General features: G+C 42.7%; 1 pseudogene; it reads left to right on the top strand.

Moving 5' to 3' along the window:
• The first annotated feature begins 8,027 nt into the window (after nucleotides 1-8,027).
• Nucleotides 8,028-13,883, top strand: LOC139042684 (ankyrin repeat and SOCS box protein 1 pseudogene; annotated as a pseudogene).
• The last annotated feature ends 3,869 nt before the right edge of the window (nucleotides 13,884-17,752 follow it).

The raw sequence follows: 17,752 nt of genomic DNA, 5'->3' as shown, positions 1-17,752 counted from the left end.
AAGATTACAGCAAGGTGTTAAACAGATGATGACAGTTCCCTGCAGAACAATGTGTGTGGCGGGTAAAGAGTGAATCTACTGCTCCATCCCTTTCCCTCTCCATGCCCAATGCCTCCTGGATAATCTAAACTACTTTCTTATCTCCTAAACCAATGACAGAGAAGTACAGCGCTGCTTCAAAGATACCAGAGGCCTTTGTTTTTGGTGGCTCATTCTTCCACATCTGAAAATCTAATGCTTGGGTTTTTAATCCCAGCACAGGGTCAGGAAAACACTAAGAAGGAGCCGGGAGGGTTTAGATTTAGCAAGTGAGAGCTAGAACAGGATTTTTTCACAGCACTCTCAGAAAAAAATACGGCTGCCTTGGTTGTATTTTTTTTTTTTTTTTACTTTTTTCAGAGTAAAGAGGGTTGATATATTTAATTCAGTTTCTGAAGTCAACATGAATGATCTGACTCCCCAAGGCAACCAAGAGAGGCTATACCAAATCTGTAATGTTCACGTAGGGTGCAGGTAGACAACCTGAACCAGCTTGATGATCAGCTCGTGGCTGAAACTTCTATATAACCTCCTCAACTTCCAGCCCATCCCATTCTAGAGCAGCAGCCCATCTTTGCCGTTGCCAAGGTCAGTGGCCTTTGTGCAACCAGATTCACATCAACGTCCAGTAGGCCCTTTGAAGTGTTTAATTTTTCATGGCCAATACTTACTAGGCCTTCCATGGTCAGGCAGAGGGGTAAATGTTTAGCTCCTGTTTATGTACTGTGCAAGGTACACAGAGAACTTTACAACTTGAGCAGGGCAACATTTTGCAATATTAACTGACTTTTCCCCCCATATTTCCCTGTACTCCTCTGCATTTGCACAGTAAAATCAGTCAGCCAGCCATTCACTGGCTCAAGGAAAGCAAAAAAGATAGGTACTCCCACCCTCCCTCATGTTAGAAAGTTAACTACGTGCCAATGAAGCCTCACTAGGGCCCCTCCCTTAACACAATCTCAGTCTATGGACTCAGAGATAGCTTCCCCAACAGCAGAAATTAAATAAAACTTTCCTGGGAGAGAAAGATAAAGAATTTCGGATCTTGCATTGTTTCTAAGTCAATCCGTATTCTGCAAAAGCAACAAAAAACATCTCAAGTCCAGTTAGACATTCAGCTCCTGCCTCTCAATAGACTGATGACTGAGATTTGGGAAACTATTGATCCTAGACGGTTTATCATATAGTAACTGGCCCCTGATATGCACTTACAGTATAAATAACTATAAAACCATACAAGATTCATTAGGAGACCGTTTGGGGGCATTGGACAACAGGGAGTGCAGAATTGTGACCCTTGAGAGAAGGAAATCCATGAGATGAAACCAATGTTTGCCACAGCATGCTGCCTCGGCGCACATTGCAGATGGCGGCACAAGGAGGGAGGTGGAACATAAACAAAGCACAGGTGCCTGCACAAGTTGAGGAGATTGGGGTTTGCAGTTACCAAAGCACTTGAAATTGGCAGGTCTTATCTGGAGAGGAGGGAGTTGTTCTTGTCCTAGGCTGAGGGCAAGACTCCAAGAAGCCCATGACAGAGCAAGTACTGTGGGGCTGAGTGCAGAGAACGTGCTGAACCTTGTGGACGTTCAGGTCAGAGGACAGATGGGCCAGGCATTGGGAACAAAATACTCTGCCCTAGAACTAAGTTAAAAACTGATACATACCTACCCTCACAAATAATGAAAGCAAGACTGACAGGACGCAAAGGACCCAACAGTAGCTTAACTGGCTGCGAAAACAAAATTGAAAACCTTTATGGAATATGACACAGTCCAAATTTCAAACAATGCCTCATTCACACTCATTCACTGATCCATGTGAATCTGAGACTTGTTTAATAACTTGCTCAAGGTCGCACAGCCAGTAGTGGGGCCAGGATTCAAACCCAGAGAATTTTTCCCACTACACTGGTGTTAGTGATCATTTTTGATGCACAAACCTCTTTCATACTTAGATGTTTTGAAAATAGTTTCCTCATTTTGCATGATATTAAATGAAATAATAATAGAGTACAATTTATTTTACATCAGACGTTTTATGAGTTCATTTTTAATGCAATCCCATAAACAGAGAGACAGTATGGTTTATCCACTCCCCACCCAGTGCTGTTTGTCCCTCTTCCTTTACGTTTTGTCTCAGTGGGCCTCGAATGGAGACGTCGAATTAGGATTCTTGCCTGGTAAGGGGCTTTTAGACTTTCTGGCATGAAGAACACTTGCCTCAAATGGCTGCCATGACCTGGCACGGGTTGGCAGTGTGGTCCACGCATCACCTCATGTGTGAACTTAGATGCTGTTTTACGAAGAATGTAATATGCGCCCCACGGTCCCTCAAAGGAAATTTACAAGGCTAACGCCCTCTGCAAGTGTCCTTACAAGAAATGGAAGGGAAACATGGCAGGGGAACCATGAGAATCACTAGATCAGCCTCACCACCCTGAGACACCCACCTCTCCCACTTTAATAACAACCCCTCCCTGCAGGGGTCTTCCTGGGACTTGGGTTACTATGATGAAGGAAGGAGCACTGATCTGAGAACTGATGGTCACTAGCAACATACACAATGACAATAATAATAACTAACATCTATTGATCACTTACCATGTGCCAGGCATTGTGGTAAGGGCTTTGCATGGACTCTCTCTTTTAATTCTTCCAACCACATCATGAGTTAGGTTATTACTGACATTTCATGGAGGAAGTACCTCGAGTTGAAAAAGCAAAAGGAATCCTCTTAAGTTCCCATGGCCAGAAGGTGGGGCACCTAGGATTTGGACCCAGCTCTGTCTCCAGAACCCTCATTCTTAATGACTATGCCAGTGTTTCCTGAACTTCAGTAATCATCTGTTTACCACCTTTATTCTTTTTGCCATATTTGATCGTGGTAAATACCGTTATAATACCAAATGCCTCCAATCTTCATAAATATTTCACTTGCACGTATTATATCTTCGCTGAGGAATTTTAATTTGCTAATCTTACACTATATCCCCATTGTCTTGTTTAGAAGGCCTAATATTTTCTTTTGAATTAGATGGTTATACATCATTAAGTTTATTTTAAAACAAAACTTTGTATCACTACCATAAATAGAAATCCCACATCACTTGTCAAAAATGACAAGTGGCCATAAAAACAAATTTAAGTAGGCACAGTGTATCATTTGTTAAAACATGATTAAATATGTGTTAAAAGTTTTAAATGGTTCATCCGATTGTACCACTGATCGTTTTATGTGCCATCTGGGTGTAATTTTGGTAGATTTTGTCAATGTGAGAGAGTCTTCTGTAGCCCAATTCCTTCTGGATATATAAAAAAAAATTTAATTTCTGGATCTACAAAGTTGTGAATAATGGGGACTATACCAAGGCATTGACTTCCCCTGTGGGGAACCGACTGGATGGCAAGATGGCCTTCCTCATGCCTTTTCAAACTATGAGAACTGGCTTGTGAAAGTTTTCCTTTCCAACCCAGGGTACATGGATTCACTAGTGACCTGGATAGAGGCCATGTTAATTTCCTCTGTAGCCCCAGAGCCTTTCATAGTGTTTAGAGAACACAAAGTTCTCCAATAAATATTTGCCAAATAAATTTTCCTGAGTTTTGCAAATTCTGTTCCTTCTTCTTGGAATGTCACTCCCACAGCTTTGCTGGCTGATAAACTCCAACGCATCCTTAAAAACCAGGCACAAGTACTCCTGACTCCCTCAGGAACTTGTTTCCTCCTCTATGTTGTCATTGATATTAGCCATACCTCCATCATGAGTATTATTGTTTTGAGGCCTGTCTCCCTATCCAGACTCTGAACTTTTTCATAGCACTGACTGTTTCTAGCTCATCTTTTATTAAAGTTCTTCAGCTTCTATAGCACTGTTTATCCTTTTGTATAATGCCATGTATTGGGTCTTATTTTGCAATCTGAGTTGCAGGTTCTAGTGGTGTAAGGGAGGTGACCATCATTTTGTATGCCATATGATTCTTCAGCCATCAGCCCTGCTCCTAGAGCCCCACCAAGCCCTTCCACCATCACTCAGTTATGGAGATTGCCAAAATGCTTAAGCCTCAGTTTAGCCTCTTTGTTCCCCCAGGTTTCAATCTCTGGACTCAGGAAGCTGATCAGCTACATTAAAGTCTAGATGTACTTTTTTTCTCAGAGAGAGAAAGAACATCACCTTCAGCTACTGTGTTGTCTCAAAATCAAACTATGAAAATTATTTGGGGGGCATATATCATCTTGCAGGTTTCTTATCAAATTCACTTTTGAACAAATTAATTCCTATCTAAAGTATTCCCAAATTTCTTTCAGTTCATTGTGGTAGATGCAAATGGGGAGGATATCAGAGTAGGAAGGAAGAAAAATGGTGGTCCTTTGGAGATTTTGGCTTGATAAGAGGTTCAAAAGATGATATGTAACCCGCAAATATTCATCCAGTCTTCATTTTACTCTAACAGACGCCCCCACCAACCCCTTCATAGAGCAGAAAGCCTGAAGAGAAGAAAACCCATCCAGCCCATCCCCTCAACATCTCCATTGATCCTTGAAGCTCAGGAAAATTAAGTAACGTGCTCAAGCTCACTTAGCCAGTAAGTGGTGATTTCATTGTTCAGAAAATCTGATTATTTTTCATCACACTATCATTTTCTTATTCACAAATTCTTTTCACAATAGTCCTTTTTGGAAATGTTAATTCTTAAGAATCTTGTGAGACATTCAACTGAAAACGTCAGATAAGCAGTTGGATGAATGGATCTGGAGTTCATAGAAGAGTCCTGGGATGGAGATAAAGTTTGCAAGTCATCAATATAAAAATGTTTCAATTCTATTTCTGAGTTTGGTCATGTCTCACTGAGGACCCAAAGCAGAGAAGCAATAAAGAGAAATAGGCAGCTAACACAGAAGGCTACAATGCAACAGATGAGAAAAGCTAAACAAAATTGATTTGGATCCATGGATCAAATGCTGTGGTCCCAGCAAAGAGCTTCCTTAAGAAAAAAATAAGAAGAAGAAAAAGAGAGAGAGAGAAAGAGAAAATAAGAGTGGAAAGATTCCCAGAAAGATATGCTATTGACTTGGAAAAGTACAAAAGAACACATCTCAGTCATATATCAATCTGTTATTTAAGCAAACAAACACTTCCTGTGTCATCTTGGAAGCACAGCACCGTATATGGCCTTAGGTAAGATCTCAGTAACTGCAAAAAATATATTATTCTTACTATTTTATGGAAGTAGTCTTGAGTGGAAAGGTAATAGGAATAATTTTGTCATGATGATGCATGCTGCAAAACTGCCCTCCTCAAATATTTTATTGATTCACATTCCTAATAGCAGTACATAAAAACACTCATTAACCACCTCCTTACCAAAACTGGTATTTAATCTTTTTAAAATATTGTTGATTTGATTTAATCCTCTTTTTCAAGAGGATGAATTATTAACCCTCTCCACCTTCCCACTCACTCACCTCTGTAGGGGAGGAAGACATTTCCTCTACCTGCTCTGGGTCCTTCTGGCCAGAGAACGAATTAAATTCACATGAGACAGAATAACAGGAGAAAATTAAACAAAGCTTTATAACATGCATACATGGGAGAGGCTCAGGCAAACTGACCAACTTCCCAAAATGGCTGAAGCAACTACCTTAAATATCATCTTCAGCTAAAGACAAAGGAGAATGTTGGGGGTGGGAGAAGTCAGTTATGAGAGGTCACCAGACAAGTACAGTAAACAAGAGTAAGATTATTACACAGATTTAAGTCCTTGCCTTCCACATTGATTAAGAGTTTCTAGAGATAAGGTCATCCCCCCTTCTTCCTGGTACAGAAAGGGAGACACCTTCACAGATGGAGATTTCCTTTACAAATGTAAATGTCTCTTAACAAAGGGTAAGAAAATTCTAGTTTTCAGAGTTTCTTTCCTATCTGCAGTTTTTTAAAAGTAACCAGCCCCAAATAATCCTCATGCCAAAGAGACATATCTTGGGGTGGCCAATTCCAATCCCCCACACCTCCATGTACAGGAAAATGGTAGAATCTAAAAAAATTAGTGAAATTGGCAGTCTACTTCAGTGACAAAACTGTCTCCATTAAAGGCTGATGCAACTTACTGATGCAGCTTGGTGGAGCTAGAAAAAAAAACCCACGCAATAATGGAGACAACTGCAACAAGGGAAAGTCAATACACCTTGATAACTGAGGATGAAAAATTTTTATGTTTGTTAATAGTGTGAATCATCTCAGAAGCAGCTTCTGTAGTTATGTAGTTACGCTTTGAAGTGGGGAGATAACCAGTACCAGGCATGGGCCAGGGATCTCTAGTTTTCCTCTTGTCTTATACCCCACAAATATTACGAACAGGCATGTTGGTTTACATAACAATTATCTTTAAATCAACACATAAATAAAGTTAATTTCTACCTGTGCTCTCAACAACTGCAATAAAAAGATATAAAATATGTATCTTTTCCACACTGTTCATCCTCTAAGTTCCATACGTAGAGCATTAGTTTTTACAAGCTAGATTTATATTTTTAAATATTTGTTTCTATTCAGAACACAATTTCTGTCAGAGATATTTGTCATTTCTAAAGGGTTTTGATGCCAGGACATTTTTTTCGTTTGACATATGCAGTAAATAAGCTCATTTGGCTCTCTCAACTTTCATTTGATCCTCTTTCCAGTATGTTTTCCTATAGATTCTCTTACAGCCAGATTTCTGGATGCAAATTATCTTTTCCAATTAAGTGCATTCACACGACATTTAGAAGGCAGAATTTGGCTGGAGGCCATCTTATTGTAGCTTTTTGTTGTCAACTGCTCAAAAGTAAGGTTGTGAATTTGTTAGTATCCAATCTCTAGCTTTGTGGGTGTCAAGAAGTTAGTTTTAGTGCCAGGGGACAGATTCTAGGAGTAATTTCTCAAGGGTCATCCTAGAGTACACTCCTCTAGCTTTTCCAATAATTTTGATAACTTCTAATTCTCAGTGTTAAATCCCCTTCTGCACAACTGGTTGAAAAAACAAAATTTTGATGTCAAGCGGCTGATTCTTGCTGCTTTTGTCAAAGTCCTATAGGAAAGATTAACTCATGAGAAGTGGCTATGCTTATAAAGTGGCAGCCTAGCAGGAGACAAGTCTGTGGCCCCAAATTTTTCTTGAATATCACCTATAAAGTCTTACCTGTAAGACAATTACCATCAACTCAGAGGCAAAACTCAGACAGGCTTCCCATCCAAGTCTATCATTTTCAGATAGCTTCAAGTTATCCTCCACTAAGAGGAGGGAGTAAAAATAGGCAAAGCAGAAAGGCCAGCAAATAAATATTAGAATTTTTCAGCACTAAAATATATGACTAGGAGAAGCACTTACAGAATTGTAGAGTAAGGATCTCCAAAAACCTAGTCTTCCATAAAAGCAACAAGATTGTGCCAAAAATTATCACAATCAACTTTTCCAGAACTCTAGAAATGCAACCAAAGGCATGCAAAAATCTGAGGTATGTTTATGCAAGTAACATGGTCAAATCTCATTAAGATCAAAATAGAATATGAATTAGATAAAGGTTATCTAGAAAAACTGTAAGCAAATGTCAAACTTAATGATGAAAGAGTGAATTCTTTCCCCTTAAGGTCAGGAACAAGACAAGGTTACCCTTTCTTGCCACTTCTGTTCAAAATTGAACTGGAGGTTCTAGCCTGAATGATTAGGCAAGGAAATAAAATTAAAAGATACTCAGATTGGAAAGGAAGAAGCACAACTAATCATGGATGACACGGTCCTGCATATAGAAAATTTTAAGGACTTTACATACAAAAAAAGCTGTTATAACTAATAAAGGAATTCAGAAAGGTTGTATGACGTAGATAAGAACTAATTTAATTTATATACAGTAACAATGAACAATCCAAAATGAAATTAATTACACAATTCCATTTAAAACAGCATCAAAAATAATACTTTGTATAAGTTTAACAAAAGAAGTGTAAGACATACAGTGAAAACTACAAATTAAAGAAGAGCTAAATAAATGGGAAGATATCCCATGTTCATGGATCAGAAGACTTAAGATAGTAATACTCCCCAAATTCATCTACAAATTCAATGCAATTCCTGTCAAAATCCCAGCTGTCTTTTAAAATAGAAATTGGTAAACTGATCTTAAAATTCACATGGAAATGCAAGTGACCCAGAATAGCCTAGACAATATTGCAAAAGAAAAATATAGTTGGGAAAGTCACACTTCCTAATTTCACAACCTACTATAAATCTACAGTAATCAAGACAGTGTGGAACTAGCATAAGGAGACATGGAGATAAATGTAATAGAATTGAAAGTCCAGAAATAATCCTTTACATTTATGGTTAATTGTTTTTTGACAAAGTGCCGAAACATTTCAATGGATAAAGAATAGTCTTTCAAAAATTGATGCTGAGACAACTGGATATCTACACACAAAAGACTGAAGTTGGGGGCGGGGCGCATTGGGGCCGGGGCCCCTGGGAGGCCGGCTGCGGACGGGCCGAAGGTCGGAGCTCCCATGGCGGAGGGCGGCGGCCCCGGCGGGCGGGCCGGGCCGGGCTGGGGCCCGCAGTGCAGGTCCTAATCTGAAGGAGTGGCTGAGGGAGCAGTTTTGTGACCATCCGCTAGAGCACTGCGAGGACACCAGGCTCCATGACGCAGCCTACGTGGGGGACCTCCAGACCCTCAGGAGCCTGTTACAAGAGGAGGGCTACTGGAGCCGCATCAACGAGAAGTCTGTCTGGTGCTGTGGCTGGCTGCCCTGCACACCACTGCGAATCGCGGCCACTGCTGGCCGTGGGAACTGTGTGGACTTCCTGATCCAGAAGGGGGCCGAGGTGGATCTGGTGGATGTAAAGGGACAGACTGCCCTGTATGTGGCTGTGGTGAACGGGCACCTGGAGAGTGCCCAGATCCTCCTTGAAGCCGGCGCCGACCCCAACGGAAGCCGGCACCATCGCAGTACACCTGTCTACCACGCCTCTCGTGTGGGCAGGGCCAACATACTGAAGGCTCTCATCAGGTATGGGGCTGATGTCGATGTCAACCACCACCTGACTCCAGACATCCGGCCCCCTTTTTCCCCGGCGCCTCACCTCCTTGGTCGTCTGCCCCTTGTACATCAGCGCGGCCTACCACAACCTCCAGTGCTTCAAGCTGCTCCTCCAGGCTAGGGCGAACCCCGACTTCAACTGCAACGGCCCTGTCAACACGCAGGGCTTCTACAGGGGCTCCCCCGGGTGCGTCATGGATGCCGTCCTGCGTCATGGCTGTGAGGCGGCCTTTGTGAGCCTGCTCGTAGCGTGTGGAGCGAACCTGAACCTGGTGAAGTGGGAATCCTTGGGCCCAGAGTCGAGAGGCAGAAGGAAGGCCGACCCCGAGGCATTGCACGTCTTTAAAGAGGCCAGAAGTGTCCCCAGGACCTTGCTGAATCTGTGCCGCCTGGCCGTGAGAAGAGCTCTTGGCAAATACTGACTCCATCTGATTTCTTCGCTGCCTCTGCCAGACCCCATAAAGAAGTTTCTACTTTATGAGTAGAAGTCAAGGGCAGACGTTGATTGCGGTGAGGAAGAAGGCGATCTGCAGGGACAGCTGACATCGATTCTTGCCCTGTGAACCACGTCCTGGGCTGCTGCCTCAGTCCCATCTGGCTGTTGGTAGAGCAGGAATGGCTCGTGGATTGGATTGTAATTCCAGCTCAGGTGCTTGGTCGGGGCATCACACAGTCCTTGGGTCGTTGTCAGCCGAGAGGCTCATGCAAAACTTAATTTTGTTCTTCCCTAATATCTGTTTTGGATTTTCACAGTTGCATATTAATGAAAGGGGCCTTGAAATGGGTGCAGGTGGGGGTTGGAGGCCTGCTAATATCCCCAGTAGGGAAGACCCCTAGCACTTTCTAGAACTGTGCTTCTGTTTCTATTTTTACTTCTTAATTTAATTGTTCAATTAAAGTTTTATAATACCCAAATGAAAAGAGAGTTTTGGTAAAAGAGTAGAATGCAGAAATGCAGTTCATGAACTTGCTAGTTTGTTTTCCCATCTCCTGGGGTTGACACATGGCATTTGTCATACATACTCTTCTTCCTTGCCACTTCGGTGTTCACTCCTAGTGGTGAGAGTGTCATATTCATTGTCTTCATTCAAGGATGGTTTCCTGGCCGCATGGATTGGCTGGGTTATCTCAGAGTCGATACCTGCATTTATTCAAAATCAAGAGAGGTAACGCTCAAACTTCCACCACGCTACACCTGTGCTGACACCTAACTGTGCCTAGCATCATGCCACCAGGTCTCATGAGTTCTCTGCCATCTCACCTGGGGAGCTTCCAGACGGTGACTGATTTTAGGAGGCCCACACCAAACTAGCCCTTAATTGACTGCCTACATTTGGACCAAGGACCGTCCAACAGCATCCACTGCCAGTTCTCACGGAAGAAAATACCTGCAGCTCTCCTGGTCCCTGCACTTACCAGAAAGTGGAAATTCACTTGTCCTCTGCGTGGTTCCAAGGTTTCAGTTGTTGGTGTTGAGTGGACAAAACATCTGGCGGTTGGTTGATCACTCTTCACTGTTTTGGACCTAATGTCTTGCGAGTTGCTCCTGGAACTTGAGAAAGGGGATAGCAGTGAGGTCAGAAGTTTTCCCCTGGCCTGTCGGGGTGGCTGCAAGGGAGAGAGATGGCATGGGTTATCCTCCCCAAGTCTGGGGCTCTGGGCAGGGTTCACTCTCACACCTGGGTGCAGCCAGGGATGTGGCTGTGAGTGCAGGTGGGCCAGCAGCTGCCTCTTCAGAGCGCTTGCTCCAGGCGCTGCTGTTTCCAGAGAAACCACATGTGGTCATTTGAAGCCTGTGAGGACCATTGTGTGGATCCACGGTGATTTTAACCTTTAGAAGTGTTTAGAAATGGGCAGATTTCAAATCTGTGTTTAGACTTTCTGTAATAAGAGAAATCTAATTTGTAACCATTGAACTAATGATATGGGTTTATTTAATTATTGACATCATTATATGTTTTAGCTGACCAGACAGAGACTGTCTGGTCATTGTCTTGTGCAGCTCGAGGACAGAATTGTAAAGCTCCCCTCCTGTGTCGTGGATGGGCTCTGACCTGTCCACGTATGTATGAGGTCCGAGGGGAGAAGTCCTTGGAGGATTCCGAGAGGAAGGTGCGGTCGCTGGAGGCTTTACTCAGCCGAAGTGACATCGTTCCCAGCTGTGACCGTGGCATAAATGTGGGATGGCTTCCTGAGGCCTGGGATTGGCTCTGTGTTGCTCCTAGAGGACCGGGGCCCTGGTTGGCTGGGTGCATTCAGAGCTCAGCGTCGGTCATAGTGAAGTCAGGAGAGTCCTCCTGAGAGAGGAGAGGAGCTGAGGGTGGAGGCCGGCTGAGGAGGCTGCAGCCAGAGCCAAGTGCTGCAGGGCCTTCAGCCCAGGAGGGGGCTAGGTGTGTGTGTCCTTCGAGGCACTCAGCGTGGAACCAGGACCAAAATTGGGCTGTGGCTAGGCCAGGAACTGGGGAAGTCGGGCTCCGCCTGGATATAGGGAGGGGTTGTATGGAAGTCTGAGCCACCCATAGGTGGACTGGGTCACTGGAGGGGGCTCCATGTTGCTGGAGGTGTGTGAGCAGTGGCTTGTCACCTTGGTGAGAGAGGGTTTCAGGAGTGGGTGGCTAGTGTACCTTACTTTTAAGCTCTTCCAACTGGCGGTCCCCTCCTCTGCTGCCCTCTTGGCTCGGGCTCTCTTCAGGTGAGCCATGTCGTAGACCTGCAGCAGGCTCTCAGCCTGCCTGCCCAGTGCTTTCTGCTGGGCCTGTGAGGGACAGGGCTTCCCCGTGCCTGCCACGGGTCGGAGGGTGGCTCTGTTCTCGAACCTTCTGGAAAGCAGCACCTGGGAATACTGCCAGTGCAGGAGTCCCACACGTGCGGGCACAGCCTTCAGGCTGCACAGAGGCAAGGGCCCAGGACCGGGGCCAGCAAAGAGTGGGTGTCAGGCTCCTTTGCCCAGTGAAGCAAGCGTAGGGCTTGTTTCTGGGACATCATTTCTCCAGGGTCTCTGTAGAAGCAGTGGACTGAGTTGATGCTCATTGTTGGGCCTCGCCCAGACCTAGCCAGGGAGGTAGTGTGAGTGGGGAGGGGATGAGCCACGGAGTAGGGCCTCTCTTGCTCTGGACCTGGAGTGTGCTGTGCTCTGGGTGGGTCTGCAGGGGCTGGGGCCTCAGCTCTTCCTTTGCAGAAGACACATTGGCTTCCTCTTTGTTCAGCCAGCCTTTGCTGATTTTTTTGGCATCCCTGCAACTTCGGTGTTTCAGCCTCTAGTTTGAACCTTCATAGCTGCCAAATGTGAATCTGATAACAGTGGAGATAGCTGCCTCAGGCCATTCCTTCTTGTTTGCAGTGACACTTGCCTAAAGCTCCCTTTTCCTTTTGTTGGCAAGGATAGAACACAGAACAGGAAAGAGTAACTCTCCATTGGAGCACTTTATCAAGTCCGTTTCTAGGCCCCGGGGTGCCAGAGTCCCGTGTAGCGAGTCCCGTGTAGCAAGGAAATGTGGTACTCGAGGAGGCTGCTGCCTGCTTGGCCTCGCGCCCTCTCCAGGACTCGGGGACCCCAGGGAGGGGCACGATGGGCCAGTGGGAAGAGCTGAGTGTTTCCCCAGCCCGATCCCAGGAGTGTCCTGACCGTCACCACTCCTGGGGCGCCTGCTGGCTGTGGAACAGAGTCCTGTGCTCTGGGCCTTGGCTGCTGTGGACATTGGGCCAGGGTCGGGGTCAGGGTGGGGGTGGGGCAGTGTTGATACCTCTGAGAATTTGGCAACCTGGGTGGGGCTTTGGAATATATTTCCAAAACCCACCAATGTCACACATATCTATATCTATTCATATTACTTATGTTATTTATATATTTATTTATTTATGCCCTGTCTTGTTCCAGAAAAGGTTTAAGGCAGTGATGCTTGGTTTTTGATGTTCTCTTCTGACATTTCATAAATTTTAGTCAACATGCAGTTGTTAAACAGGTAATTTTAAAAAGAAAGGACAATTAGCAATTTCCTCACGTTGAATATGTTTCTGTTATCAGGCTTAAGTGCCATCATTTTAAGTTTTCCTTTTTCCTTCTTCCATGAATTGCTTCTTCAGATAAAAAGTTCATGCAGAAGTAGAAATAGAGGAACATGCAGCAAACATCAGACTGAGCAAAGGAGAATTTGCCTTAGAGAGAAGCGTTCTGTCTGTGCTCTGCTGTCTGCTGCCGCATGGCCTCGGGCAGGTCCCGTTACAGTGCCGCGGCTTCCAGCTGTGCCTAACCCACAGGCCTTCTGTGAGGACACATGAGAGAATATATGTGGAAGCACTTTCTCCTTGAGTAATCCTTGTGACGTGTAAACTGCTGTCATCGTGACTGTTGTCCCTCTTCTCAGTGGATATGCATTTGAGGTGATGGCCGTGCTGGAGGAGCCTGTGACCTTGGAGATGAGCTTTGACCTTGTTGCCCCATGGGGCAGCCAGTGTCATGGGGACCCGCAGCACAGGCATTGGGGACAGAGGGCTCCGTGCAGGTCAGAAGTGTAAGGACACGTGAAATAATTTATGAAGTCAAGTTCACTCAACTTCAAGGGTTGTCTTTTATTCTGAGATTATGTCCTTCCTAATTTGGGTGATAAGATGTCCTTTGATGTAATGAAGGTGGTAATAGAGGGAAATATTTTTATTTTTTAAAATGTTCTTGATTGCAAAACAACATGTTGGCTCCCATTTGTCAAGCCCCAGAATTCCTACGATGGAGAAATAAAAACTTTCCCAGATAAACAAAAGTTAAGGGAGTTCATCACCGCAAAACCTCCTCTTCAAGAATTGCTCAGAAAGAAACTCATTCCTGAAAAATCAAAAAAAGGAAAGGGGTTACAAAATCCAGGACAAAGGAGATAAGCAGAAGGACAATAACACAAAGTAACAGCTCTCCATCAGGACAAAATGCAAAAGAACCGGAAAACAAGTGGTAAAATGGCAACAGTAGGCCCCCACGTTTCAATAATCACTCTAAATGTGAATGGATTGAACTCTCCAATCAAAAAGCACAGAGTGGCAGGATGGATCAAAGAACAAGATCCAACAATATGCTGCCTCCAGGAAACACACCTCAGCCCCAAAGACAAACACGGACTCAGAGTGAAGGGATGGAAGACAATACTCCAAGCCAATAATGAACAAAAGAAAGCAGGTGTTGCCATACTTATATCAGACAAAGTAGACTTCAAAGCGAAACAGATAAAGAAAGACAAAGAGGGGCAGTATATAATGATAAAAGGGACGCTCCACCAAAATGACATAACAGTTATAAATATATACGCACCTAACACAGGAGCACCAAAATTCGTAAGGAAACTATTAACAAAACTAAAAGGAGACATCAACAGCAATACAATAATACTAGGGGACCTCAACACCCCATTAACACCAATGGACAGATCATCCAGACAGAAAATCAAGGAAATTATAGAATTAAATGAAAAATTAGATCAGATGGACCTAATAGATATATACAGGACACTTCATCCAAAAACAGCAGGTTACACATTCTTCTCAAGTGCACATGGAACATTCTCAAGGATAGACCATATCCTGGGAAACAAAGCAAGCATCAATAAGTTCAAGAGGGTTGAAATAATATCAAGCATCTTTTCTGATCACAATGCTATGAAACTAGAAATCAACTACAAGAATAAAGATGGGAAAGGGCCAAAAATGTGGAGACTAAACAACATGCTACTGAACAAACAATGGATTATTGAAGAAATTAAAGAAGAAATCACATATTATCTGGAGACAAATGAAAATGAAAACACACCGTACCAAATTATTTGGGACGCAGCAAAGGCAGTCCTAAGAGGGAAATTCATTGCAATACAGGCTCACCTCAATAAGCAAGAAAAATCTTACATAAACAACCTCAAACGACACCTAACAGAATTAGAAAAAGAAGAACAAACAAAGCCCAAAGTCAGTAGAAAGAGGGAAATAATAAGAATTAGAGCAGAAATAAATGATATTGAAGCAAAAAAGACAGTAGAAAGGATCAATGAAACAAAGACTTGGTTCTTCAAAAAATTAACAAAATCGACAAACCTTTAGGCAGACGCACTAAAAAAAAAGAGAGAAGTCTCAAATAAATAAAATTAGAAACGAGAGAGGAGAAATCACAACAGATACCAAAGAAATACAAAGGATCATAAGAGAATACTATGAAAAACTATATGCCAACAAATTGAACAACCTAGAAGAAATGGATAAATTCCTAGACTCGTACAACCTACCCAAACTGAATCAGGAAGAAATAGAGAATCTGAATAGACCAATCACAAGTAAAGAAATAGAAACAGTAATCAAAAACCTCCCCAAAAATAAGAGTCCAGGACCAGACGGCTTCTCTGGAGAAGTCTAGTGAACATTCAAAGAAGATTTAATACCTATCCTTCTCAAACTGTTCCAGAAAATAGAGGAAGATGGAGCACTCCCTAATACATTCTATGAAGCCAACATCACCCTGATCCCCAAACCTGACAAGGACAACACAAAGAAGGAAAACTACAGGCCAATATCACTGATGAACATAGATGCAAAAATCCTCAACAAAATTTTGCAAACTGAATACAGCAATATATCAAAAAGATTATACACCATGATCAAGTGGGATTTATACCAGGGACACAGGGATGGTTCAACATCCGCAAGTCAATCAATGTGATTCACTGCATTAACAATATGAGAAACAAAAACCACATGATCATCTCAATAGATGCAGAGAAAGCATTCGACAAGATCCAACATCCATTTATGATAAAAACCCTCAATAAAATAGGTATAGAAGGAAAGTACCTCAACATAATAAAGGCCATATATGACAAACCCACAGCTAACATCATACTCAACGGACAAAAACTGAAACCCATCCCTCTCAGAACAGGAACAAGACAAGGGTGCCCACTTTCACCACTCTTATTCAACATAGTACTGGAGGTGTTGGCCAGAGCTATTCAGCAGGAAAAAGAAATAAAAGGAATCCAAATAGGCAATGAAGAAGTAAAACTCTCACTGTTTGCAGACGACATGATCTTATATATAGAAAACCCCAAAGAATCCATAGAAAAACTATTAGAAACAATCAACAACTACAGCAAAGTTGCAGGGTATAAAATCAACATACATAAATCAGTAGCATTTCTATATGCTGACAATGAACTAACAGAAAAAGATCTCAAGAACTCAATCACATTCACGATCGCAACAAAAAGAATAAAATACCTTGGGATAAATTTAACCAAGGAAGTGAAAGATCTATACAACGAAAACTACAAGACCCTCTTGAAAGAAATCGACGACGGCATAAAGAGATGTAAAGACATTCCATGCACATGGATTGGAAGAATAAACATAGTTAAAATGTCCATACTACCTAAAGAAATCTACAGATTCAACGCTATCCCAATCAGAATTCCAATGTCATTCTTTACAGAAATTGAACAAAGAATCCAAAAATTCATATGGGGCAAAAAAGACCCCGAATTGCTAAAGCAATCCTGAGAAAGAAGGACAAAGCTGGAGGCATCACAATCCCTGACTTCAAATCATACTACAAAGCCACAGTAATCAAAACAGCATGGTACTGGTACAAAAACAGATGCACAGATCAATGGAACAGAATTGAAAGCCCAGAAATAAAACCACACATCTGTGGACAGCTAATCTTTGACAAAGGAGCTGAGGGCCTACAATGGAGGAAAGAAAGTCTCTTCAACAAATGGTGCTGGGAAAACTGGACAGCCACATGTGAAAGAATGAAAATCAACCATTCTTTTTCACCATTTACTAAAATAAACTCAAAATGGATCAAAGACCTAAAGATTACGCCTGAAACAATAAGTCTTCTAGAAGAGAATATCGGCAGTACACTCTTTGACATCAGCTTCAAAAGAATCTTTTCGGACACCATAACCCCTCACATGAGGGAAACAATAGACAGAATAAACAAATGGGACTTCATCAGACTAAAGAGCTTCTTCAAGGCAAGGGAAAACAGGATTGAAACAAAAAAAACAGCCCACTAATTGGGAAAAAATATTCACAAGTTATTTATCCAACAAAGGGTTAATCTCCATAATATACAAAGAACTCACACAACTCAACAATGAAAAATCAAATAACCCAATTACAAAATGGGCAGGGGACATGAACAGACGTTTCTCCAAAGAAGATATATGGATGGCCAATAGACACATGAAAAGATGCTCATCATCCCTAATCATCAGGGAAATGCAAATCAAAACTACACTAAGATATCACCTTACACCTGTTAGAATGGCAAAAATATCCAAAACCAAGAGTGACAAATGTTGGAGAGGCTGTGGAGAAAAGGGAACCCTCATACACTGTTGGTGGGAATGCAAACTGGTGCAGCCACTATGGAAAACAGTATGGAGATTCCTTAAAAAGTTAAGAATAGAAATACCTTATGACCCAGCCATCCCACTACTGGGTATCTATCCTAAGAACCTGAAATCAGCAATTCCAGAAGTTCCATGCACCCCTATCTTCATTGCAGCATTATTCACAATAGCCAAGTCATGGAACCAACCTAAGTGCCCAGCAACTGATGATTGGATAAAGAAGATTTGGTATATATATACAATGGAATACTACTCA

The sequence above is a fragment of the Equus asinus genome, chromosome X (assembly GCF_041296235.1).
Source record: "Equus asinus isolate D_3611 breed Donkey chromosome X, EquAss-T2T_v2, whole genome shotgun sequence".
Classification (NCBI taxonomy): domain Eukaryota; kingdom Metazoa; phylum Chordata; class Mammalia; order Perissodactyla; family Equidae; genus Equus; species Equus asinus.
The sequence above is the reverse complement of the archived record's forward strand: the minus strand, read 5'-3'. Positions and strand labels throughout refer to the sequence as shown.